Source organism: Periplaneta americana, chromosome 14, assembly GCF_040183065.1.
Source record: "Periplaneta americana isolate PAMFEO1 chromosome 14, P.americana_PAMFEO1_priV1, whole genome shotgun sequence".
Lineage (NCBI taxonomy): Eukaryota > Metazoa > Arthropoda > Insecta > Blattodea > Blattidae > Periplaneta > Periplaneta americana.
In genome coordinates this window covers 72,058,625-72,070,857 of record NC_091130.1, presented here as the reverse complement: position 1 = coordinate 72,070,857, position 12,233 = coordinate 72,058,625, and positions in this window count along the sequence as shown.

Here is a 12,233-nt window from a genome sequence, read left to right as displayed (position 1 = left end):
AGGGACCCGGTACAATACCAGAGGTGAACTTATCCGTGCTAAAGGGAGATCAGTACGGAACATCAACAAAGATGGACGCGCTGATGGTGTACGACGCCTTCCAAACATTTGGCAAAAGTTGATAAATAAGGGGGGCAACTATATTGAAGATACGTAAATGTTGTAGTCCTGTGAATAAAGTCATGTCAGAAATATCGAACTGTTGCCATTACTTCTTATCCAACCTTTTGTACAAACAAGTGGTAGTCCTTACGCTGATAACGATGTTGTAAATATTTTAATTCATGATGGTAATAAGTGGGTATGTAGAAATGTGGTAAATTACTAAAAGATTCACAAGACTTTGTTCTTCTATGATTTAATTCATTTGGCAATTGCGTATTTGTACTTGGAATACTTAAAAATCAAAGTTTATTAGTTGATAGCTACCATTGGAACAGTCTCAATGAGCCACGATAATGTATACTGAGGCGTTTGGTTTCCACGCCACGTTTATTTTCCTTGTTTTCTCTTTTTTCCTTTTACTTATCTTATCTTTATTCCTTTTCTTTCATTTTATTTTGTTTTATTTTAACTTTATTTAATCCATTTACGTTTCCTTTTTTTCTCTCACTAAATAACAGTGTGAAATTTTTGGGTGGTCGAGGCTAACTGGAAGGGAGCATGCCTATTGGTTATTTTGAAATTGTAATGATCTTTATGTTCTGGATCCTTCTCTTTGCTTTCTTGGCTAGCATTTCTCCTGAGATCGAGCACTCTTCTGGGAGCGTGTGCTTGAAACACATCGTATTAAGTAGTCGGCTGCAAGCATCGTACAGTATTAAGAAAGGCTGGTCTGCACTCTTGTGACACTTTCGCCGATCCATCTTGACCGCTTTGAGTGTTCTCCCTACGCGGACGGCGACTTTACTTAGATTTTGCGTGTGTTACTATCCACCTCCACCATTCAGTGTCTTACAAGGGAAGTACCCCAGCTCGAACGGCTAAAACCGAGTGTAAATGCGTTTAAAATACAGAGCTGCGCTTGTTGTACCAGCCATCAAGGTTATTTATCTGTGAAACTCCGCAGTCGTGTGCATTCAATGATTGAAGAATAACGAATCTAATGACTAGAGAAGCACAAATCGCTGAAGAAACAACACCGTGTAACAGACAGTTATGACAAGGAGATCCACAAAATACATAAATGAGGAATTATGTGACAAGAAGCTCCACGACATTTGCTTTAAATAATATGCGAGTATAGGGTATTTCAAAAGTCACTTCAAACATTAAACCGCTATAAATATTATAATATGAGATAAGGAAAGAACAAAAATATCACAGTGTTAGACAAACAACGAGGTTTACAAAACATTGGTAAGCTGTTCGCCGTTCTCTTGTTCAACGTACAGCTTTCTTTCTGTGACTCCTTGTACAGCATTTTGCAGATAATATCTTGGATTATTGGAAATTTCTTGCGAGATGGCATCTTTCAGTTGCAGTAGGGTTGTTGGATGTGTCAGGCAAACTCGTTCTTTAAGGTAACCCCACAACCAAAAGTCGGCCTGATTGAAATCTGGAGATCGCGGAGGTCACATTGTTGGAAAGTGCCTACTGATGACACGATCGCCAAACATCTGCGTAATTAACTGTTTTTCAGGGATAAAGATGTGGGGTTGAGCGCCATCTTGCATGAAGATTATGCTTTCCATATCGTGATTCCTCAGTCTAGGGATGACGAAGTTCTGTAACATGCTGTAGTAGCGCACCCCGTTTACTGTAACAGTCTGTCTTATTCCATTATTTTCCACACCTGTAGAGTAACGGTTAGCGCGTCTGGACGGGAAACCAAGTGGCCCTGTTTCGATTCCCGGTAAGGACAATTTACCTGGTTCAGGTTTTTTCGGGGTTTTCCTTCAACTCAATATGATCAAATGCTGGGTAACTTTCGGTGCTGGACCCCGGACTGATTTCACCGCCATTATCACCTTCATCTCATTCATACGCTAAATAACCTAAGATGTTGATAAAGCGTCGTAAAATAACCTACTATAATAATTAATGGTGGAGTTAACACGCGTCATTAAGGTTCGTTTTCCGACCAAAGTCATAGTAGGCACTTTTCAACCATGTGGCCTCCGCGATCTGCAGATTTAAATCCGGCCGAGTTTTCCTGACACATCCAACAACCCTACTGCAACTGAAAGATGCTATCTCGCAAGAAATTGCCAATATTCCAAGACATTATCTGCAAAATGGTGTGCATGGTGTAGCAGACAGAATGCTGTACGTTCAACAAGAGAATGGCGGACATCTTCCGAATGTTTTGTAAACCCCGTTGTTTGCCCAACACTGTGATGTTTTTGTTTTTTCCCTATCTCAAATATTATAAAATTGATAGCGATTTAATATTTGAACTGACTTTTGAAATACCCTATATATTAACATATGCAGTGCGTACCAGTCCGTATATCCCGAACTAGAAGATGCTGTGTTGTGGTACGTTCTTCCCTTATTCGTCACAGAGTGCAAATCTGCAGTTTCAACGAAGTGATTAAAACACAACGAAGTGGAACAGAATGCACACTTGACAAGAGCAACATGTGAACATGCTACATCAGCTTCGGTTTATTCGCACTGCAATAGTTCAATATCACAAGCCACAATGATCACACTATCAAATTATGCAACAGGAATATCAATTTCATAACCGGATCTTCGCCACGAAATGTTAACATAGGTCTGTACCTCGGTGAAGTAAGTTGGTTGTAGATGACAGAGTGAAGGCGGATGATGAAATATCGATCATGTAACGTGACCTGCAGTTTGTCAATTTGTAAGCGTACAAAATCAACAGTTCTGCAATGCAGTTTGTACCGTCTGAAAAAAATATATACACCCGGAGGTTGGCAGTATTTGGTTGTCTTTGATGGCAGTATCTGTAACGTAGTATCCTTCTTGGGGAAACATTCTTCTATCAGACTGTAATCTTTGTGTCCTGACCAGAAATCACAAAGTAATAGACCTTTTTTCACAAACATGTTCACGGAGGACCGAATGTAAAAATCTTTTCATGTGCTCTTTGATCATATTTCCACTTTCACTCGCTTCAACATGGACGTTCCGTGGAAAAATTTCTGCTAGTTTCTTTGCAAACTGTGGACCAAACATCCCTGTGTTTCCTGCAAAAGTAAAGCTTGCTCGCTAATCTATCATCTATGGACACTGCCACATCTATTATGTAACTTTGTGTGGAGCTATAAAAAGATTATACCACACCAGCTGTTGATTTCCACCTCTGTGCGATAGTGTTTAAGAAGACGATAATAATAATCCGTGGCGCTACAGCCCGTGAAGGGCCTAGACCGACCAGCCGGCTGCTGGCCTCACGCCCACATGCCGAAGCATAGGTGGACGATCATCCAACCAGAATGGAGGTATCGTGTGGTTAGCACGATGATCCCCCCAGCCGTTATAGCTGGTATTCGCAACCGGATTTCGCTACCTATCGTAGCTCCCCAAGTGCATCACGATGCTGGGTGGGCACCGGTCCCATACACTGGCCGAAATTTCATGAGAAAATTTCTTCCCCCATGAGGACTCGAACCAGCGCGCATTCCGTAACGCGAGTCCTAGGCGGGATGCCTTAGACCGCGACGCCACGGCGCGGGACTAAGAAGACGATAGTTTATTAAAAAAAATTGGTTCTGATCACTATTCCACACGCGTTGCGTAATTATGTTTTTGTCTTTAATAAACATGTTCACATCTACCACAAATGTTTCTGCTTTGTGCCTAATGTATTGATATGCCTGTACGAAATGTTATATTCTTCTTTGAAGCCGCTGGCGAAATGCAAATAAGCTTTAAATTGTCCAGAGCAACTACTGTAGCAGCTTCCGGAGCCCACGCGTGAATGTGCCAGTAGTGGATTACTGATCTTAGTCTCTGGCTCTGTCAAACCATGCTCTTACATTCTCTTTTACAGCCTTCAGATTTGATGTTTTGTTTCCCTTGAAGTGGCCCCGGTCTTGCATTTTGCGCGTAACATAATCCAAAATCCCTTGCAGTTGAATTTCAAACGAATGCAGCTATAACGGTTCATTAGTTTCCTGTAAGAATTGTAATTACGATTAAAATAATAATAAATATTGTCCAATGTAAGATCATCAAGACCTGTAGCACACTAGGTCGTGATATTTTTGAGAATGCAGTTCCTTTATTTGCTGGAGAGGACGTTCCAGAACTGATGGAACTCTCATACCCATGTGCTGTTTCTTCTCCACCATCAGACTCACAATCACTATTCCTATCCAATATGTCGGTATCTACTTCTGATAATTCCCCGTAGTATTTTTGCATTATAATGTCACGTAACATGCATGCAAACGGCTCATCCTCACTCCAATTACATCCTCATTATCCGGTATGTAAGTTCGACGTAGCTTTTCGCACGGCAGGTAAACAATGTTCACAGGATTGATTTCAGCCTACTCATGTCTGCCGTTAGTACGTGCACTTCACTATTGAACACCGCAATGGTCTCACTCGTACTGTCTGTACAGCTACGACGTAGTGAGGCTAGTACGCTAACTTTCAGATGGCGTTAGCGGCCGCACACCTAGTTTTACAGATGAATGGCATTGATAGCTATTCGAACAGGTATAACATTATATTTAAAACGCGTTTCCAGTCGGTTTTAGCCGTTCGAGCTGGGGTACTTCCCTTGTTAGTGAGAACAGTGGATTTTCTAGATAAACTCGTGAGGAAATTGATTAGTTACATTTATTGTATTATTTTTGTGAATTGTCGGAAACCTGTCAGCTTTTTCTGACAAGGGAACCGTCCCATGTCATGGTGCTTAAATTTCATGAAAATGCATATGTAAGCTAATGTTGGTTCGTTAAGAAACGTGGTGATAATCGTTCGTTTCGCTTTTTCCTCGTTTACGAAATCTATTGACTTGAAAATCTTTGCTACTTATACCGCTTCTTACGCGCACTCGGATCATCATAGTTCTGCGACACCGTATCACAGCTGTTCATTTTTTTTCTCTTAACTCACATTAATATAGTAGTAGTGCAATCCATGACATTAATATAGTAGTAGTGCAACCCATGACATTAATATAGTAGTAGTGCAATCCATGACATTAATATAGTAGTAGTGCAACCCATGACATTAATATAGTAGTAGTGCATCCATGACATTAATATAGTAGTAGTGCAATCCATGACATTCGTACACCGTTCAAATCAATAGGCATGCAGCTGGAAGTCTAGGAACACGATTGTGCATATGCTTCCAAGATCCGAAGGGAAATTTGGACCTAAAGTAAAACAACGTGTAGACGAAGATAAGCCATTTAATGCCGTGGTCAAATGAAGTAGTTCTGGTAAACTGACAAAAAGAAACTACGTGAGAAGATGGTTAAGAGATGTATTTCTCCCGGATGTTAAGAAAGACACATTAGCCTACTACTTCTGGATTTCTGGAGTGGTCATATAGACGGAACTATATTTACTTTTGAAGGAGTAAATCAGGGCCGGGCATGAGAGCGGCTCAGTCTAGTCGGCCAGAACTGCTCTCGCTCCGAAAGGCACTTCAATTCCAAGCCACAGCAGAACGCTCACGCACTCGCATTACAGCTACCTTCCCTGCATTAATGTAACAAGAGCCACGGTTGTTTTAGTCATTCAGTCTGTCAGTACATAATAGTTTATAAGGATATTACATCAATCTATTGTACATTACAGAATTTATAAAACTTTTATTAATTTAATGAAATAAACTTCGCTCTATGCACACACACAAATCATTAGGCTTATTTACATAACCCATACGCACATATTGGAACCTCCTCACCACGGTTCTACGAGACAGGCGTATGGCTTCCACTTCCCCTACTTGCTGTGGACAGAGTTCATCTGCCAATGTAATTTAACATCGCATGATGAATTCACCTTCGTTGAATGTTTTCAATTCCTTTGCAATTTCGTGGCAAATTTTGTAGCTAATTCTCATAGCCGATTCACTAAGTGCATTATTGTCATCCTGTTAATATAATATAATATAATATAATATAATATAATATAATATAATATAATATAATATAATATAATATAATATAATATAATATAATATAATATAATATAATATAATATAATATAATGCAATGCGATGCGATATATGATATGATATGATATGATATAAGATATGATATAAGATATATGACCATAAATTAATACAACTTAAAGAAAAAGCTTCCAGGTACATTATATTAGAGTATCTATTCGATATTTATATTGCATTATATGTTATTATAGTGCATTTAGTAATATATAATTTTAAATTATACAAATATTATGATATATCATAGTATAGTATATTGCAGTTCATAATATATAATATGATATATTATATATCATAATACTTGTATAATTTAAAATTATATATTACTAAATGTAAAATAGCTTATAATTCAATGTAAATATCAAATAGATATTCTAATATAATGTACCTGAGAAACATTTTCTTTAAGTTGTATTAATTGATGGCGTTCATTACCAACATATTTGTCATATTCAGTAGGATGTTGTAAAGAATAATGTCGTTGGATATTGAACTTCTTAATACGTTGGAGTGTTTTATGCCAAATTAAACACTTTGCTAATCCACTGCTCTCTACCAAAAAGAACTCCTCCTCCCATGATACATTAAAAGCATTGGGAGTAGCGGGACGCTTTAGTGTATGAGCGGAAGCTCCGTCTTCAAAGTTCGCCGTCATACTGCAGAGTCACCACTGCACCGACACTGAATGAAGTACAGTATGCATACGTCACACCGCTCGCGAGACCCGCTCTTTAAAGCACACAGCGCTCATTTCTCAGAATCACGTAATGTACCCAGCCCTGCAGTAAACAATACTTTACATGGTAAGACAATTAAAACACAAATTATCACTCCAAAAACGACACGATTTGTGCAACCCTTGGATCTCTATTTTGTAGGCAATATAAAATTGTCATTCGAAGGGTAAAAGAGTATTTCAGACATAAAATTATCTGTAAAAACATTAGGTACATTGCGCGATAGGGGCTTCATAATGACATTACATTCTGTTGTGTATTACCAGTTTCATTCACCTACCCTCAGACATGCTAATATGCGCGTGGTAGAGGTGTGGATATGTGACGGAGAAACATGTTAGAAAGTTTGTTGTATGTTGGAAACAGTGTGTGTGTGTGTGTGTGTGTGTGTGTGTGTGTGTGTGTGTGTGTGATTTACAGAAGAGTGTGAAAAATCAGCTTATATAAAATGTGTGTACTGTTCCATGGTTCTTTGTTCCAACCAATTCATTTCGAATCCATACTTTCGTCCACACTTGTGGATTACGGCTAGCGCGTCTGGCCGGGAAACCAGGTGGCCCGGGTTTGAATCCCGGTCGGGACAAGTTACCTGGTTGAGGTTTTTCCCGGGTTTTCCCTCAACCCAATATGAGCAAATGCTGGGTAACTATCGGTGCTGGACCCCGGACTTATTTCACCGACATTATCACCTTCATCCCATTCAGACGCTAAATAACCTAAGATGTTGATAAAGCGTCGTAAAATAACCTACTAAAATAAAAAAATCCACACTTTCATATTGATACATATTTTAAATTTAAAATGAATTTGTATTTCAGCTAGAGTACTATATTAATTAGAGTTAAAGGAAAAAATAGACTAGAGAATTAATGCGAGAGCTGTGATAGGTGTCGCGGAACTGTGAGGATCCGAGTGCGCGAAAGAAGCGGTATAAGTAGCATCGATTTTCAAGTCATATTTCGTAAACGAGGAAAAAGCGAAACGAAAGATTATTTATCACCGCTTCTTACCGAACGAAAATTAGCTTAAATATGCATTTTCATTATATTCAAGCACCATGCCCTGGAACGTTCCCTTGTGAGTCAAGATATTTATCCCGGAGGAGGACATGATGTACATGACTAGACGACCTGGTTCTGTGTTAAGGAATTTTGCTTACCAGGGTTATGGTTACATTACAGTTATATTTGCTATTCATTGTGGGGCAGTGACTACAATTTCTTTGCTCTTGAGACCGAGTTAATGTTAAGATTTTATTTTAGCTCTAAGTTTCGTTCTCCTCCTCGCCAGAGAATGGAGTGATTTTATTGTCAAGGTTTTATAATGTTTCGTTGGTGTTCCGTCTCTTAAGGGAGGAAGAAGTTTCTTTCTGTGTTATGTCACTTTTCTTGGGTCTATTTATTAATAATTAAAGTAGTTTTACCAAATATTGTTCACGGTGTTGATATTATGTTACCGCAAGACAACTCACCGGTTTTTCCATCTTTCGGTCCCTGTTTACCTCAACACACCTTTGATACACGGATGAGTACGGGTACCAGTACCGCCACAGTAATTAAACCGTTGAGCTACGGAGAAGAGTGTGACGTAGTGAGCAATCGATATGGCGACTTAACTCTATAATGGCGACGATGCCTGAAAGCTTATTATTTTGGTCAAGAGCAGCGGTGACCAAAACTCGGGATGCAGTGATTACATGCAACAGACAGCCTATGTAGTAAGGAGACGGGGGAAAGGTAGGCCTACTTGGCATGAAAACTACAACCAGTGGTGGTTCCTGTACTAACATCTTCATCAATCCCGGGGTTAAAAGTCTCAAGCTTTGCTATATCAGTAATGTCACTGCTGTCATCAAGAGCCGGTGAATAATATACAATTTTTCTTGCTTCTTTTTTTTTAACCTTTTTCTTAAATAAGTTATAATCATGAATTTTCTAAATTTTTCTCTCGATACTTGGTCGAGAAATTCGTAGTTTTTTCAAAATTAAAAACTTCTTATGGACAAGTTATTTAAGCTATTTTAATGATTACTCTTTTGAGAAATTCTGTTCTATTAAAAGACTTTAGAGCACGAGATATTTCAAACCCCATTAGGTAGCTGACGTCCTTACATTTATTTATCTCATCTTTCTCTTCCTGGCTGTGATTTAAGACATGTCAATTCCTGGCATTTAACAGTTCGTTGGCACATAATATTGAATCAGTTTTTCTACAATATTATTATTAAATGAATAACTAATAGAGAGTTACCCTCATCTAAAGATTAAGGAGATTAAAATTGAGATGAAAACTAATAATTTTATCCTTCTAGGGAGAAGATCTAAAAATATCAATATTCATGCAGGTAGAAAAGAATTATAGAAACACATACTTAGTGGTCAATAATAATAATAATAATAATACTAATAATAATAATAATAATAATAATAATAATAATAATAATAATAATAATAATAATAATAATACATTATTCAGCGTGGCAATTAATGTTTCTATATACTCCTAATTGAACCGTTGAGCAAAGTAAACACATTAGATTTTGTCCGACAGAACAACAAAAAAGTTCTCCTCATTCTTTTGAGCCGAGCTCGACGCGTCAGTAATTCAGCTAGTACACCATCTCGCCCGACAGAGTTCACTCCGACAGCATATCATAGTTAGAGCCATTTATCCTCCTAGTTTCTTACCTAATTTTCCTATTGGCCGGCTGGTATTTGTTAAACAAAAGAGAGCGATGCGAGGTTTCTTTGTTACGCTCAGTTATTTTTGACTTCACTCAGGAACCAAGGCTCATTTAGTTAACTACACTCAGGAACCAGGGCTCGTCTAGTAAACTACACTCAGGAACCAGCGCTCGTCTAGTAAACTACACTCAGGAACCAGGGCTCGTCTAGAGAACTTCACTTAGGAACTTAAGTTCGATGTGTAAGGTTGTTCCGAGAATTGTGGTATTATTAGCTTCACGCAGGAATTTACGCTCGACATGAAAGCTTGCTTGGAGAATATCTCGGACAGTTAAATCCATTCCGGAGTTCAGTGCTGTGGTATAAAGTTGTATTAGATTTATCATTGGAGTAGTTAAATCGAAGTTATGAAGTTATTTTGATATTTGCTTATATGTGTTTGCGATATGTTTGGTGGATCGTATATGGAGATTATTCGCTAGTGATAGGTCTTGGTTCATGTATTCGATTTTGTGTGAGGTTATATAGTTGTGATGAGTTACCTCGAATCGAGATTCCGAGATAGTCTGGCGAAGTTGCGGTGATTAACGATCTTGATGGCTTATATCGTAATAGTGTACGTAATGAAACTGGAGTCATATTGCTCTCTTGATTATTCTATACTTTATATTTTCCAAATTGATTATTATTACTTTCTACACGCTGGTATTTATGAATTCGAGTATATTGAGTTTCAGTGGGTATTTAAATGAGTACGCGGATTCGAAGCTATTGTCTGTTGTATATTATCCGGTGTTTCTCTCTCTCTCTCTTTTGGGCATCAGGTTTGTTGTTGTAGTACAGAGATTATTACTATGTGTGTGGTCTATTTGAGATTTATCTTTAATTAATTATGTGTACATTGATCAGTAGTGTGACTGTTTATATTGGGTTACTTCTTTGTGCTATACTGAGTGTATATTGAACTTGTTACTTGCACTCTCATGGTATTTTGTAATCTAATGGGGCACTTATTAAGAGTTATCATAATGGCTGGGCATTGATGTTAAATTCTCATATGTTGTTGGACATATTGCGAGAATGTTCCAGCGGGCAAATGTTTTAATAGATCAAGAATCTATTACTTGGAATTTGTTAAATAGGTTGTATAATGACTTGCAGGTATATTGGCCCAGGTTGTCCAAAGTCTCGACGGTTCAGTAATTTGTTTATTGTTATATTTCAGATTAAGTTAAGACATCTTTTCCGTTCATCTAACTTCATACTTGTATGTTACTTCCATTGAATCATTCATGTATTTGTTATCCATTTATTTGTTAATTATAATTGTTACTAAAAATTCACACTATTTATTTTGTAAGTCTTCCACTGCGCACATCCCAATTATCCGATGCACCATTCCATCTGGCGAATAACAACCCGGCATAGATGATCGTCCCTCTCACTTTACCAAACCACCTCTTACTGCTTATAGAGACAGAGTTTGTAGAGCGACATGATACCGCCACTACTTGCCTTTAGTACGTGAATGAAACACACAACAATGTACAGGAAACTTCTTGTACTCGTTTGAATGTCTGTGATTACACGATGTAATCACGACACCCGCTTTGCTCACCGCTGGTCTAGAGTAAAGTACTAATTTTTACTCCATTTTATGACAGGCAAGGGGGTAAAATTTTTCTTCTGAAGTTTACTACTATCTGAAGTAAGAATAATCATAATCAGGTACAATAACATTTGAGCTCGGTGGACTTTCATTCCTCAGAACAGGCATTCCAAAAACACGGTAGGACTGAAGAGTGCCATACATCAGTGCAGTAAAATCTCGTTTTTACACTTTTTAAGCGTTCAATGTAAAAATGTTTATTACTCAATGACGAGTACTTGACATTGCGTCCCATCTATGACAGACGCGCCAAAGCTTCTGTTCTTTTTTCCTCTGTAGTCGTTACCCTCAGTGCACCATCGGAGACGAACTGCATATCATCGCATGATCGTAATTAATTAAACAATGATGGAATTCCGGTAGGGAAACGAAAGCAATCCTTGAAAACCTACCACCATGTGCCACCTTTGTCCACCATAAATTGCACTTGACCGTCGATATCGCTACGAAGATTGCTACTATCCATACTTGCAAGGGAACTGTTAATGAGCTCATGTCGAAACATCTCAAACTGCGCACATTATTAAGGCCTCCACGACAGATAGATAAATAAATAAAAAAAAATAGCTGCCCATGTGGACATTAATGTTGTGAACCTGAATCTTGAATAAAATACTGCAGAAAGTTTGAGTAACCTTCGGCCTTGAGCAGATAGTGCTCATTCAGCGTGTTGAGTGCAAAAACCATTGTTACATCATACAACTTCAAACCCTCACATTTGGTATGGCCTACTAGAGAGCAAGTAACACGAAATACGGAGTGCGCAGCCCAAGAGCATTCGAAATTTCTATCACAAACATATCGTACCGGTAATGAATTACGGGTTTCTTGCTGTGTCATAACTTTTTTTGCTCTAACAGGAAAATTTAAAGAAATGAATTTGAAGGAAGAGGAGATGTGATCAACTCCTAAATCCGACATCACTAGAAGACTTTCAAATTCCCGAACATAGGATTCTTTTTTTCATGGTGAGAGAGTTTATTATTAAATTATTTGACTCATATCTACAGGAAAATAGTAATAAAGGCC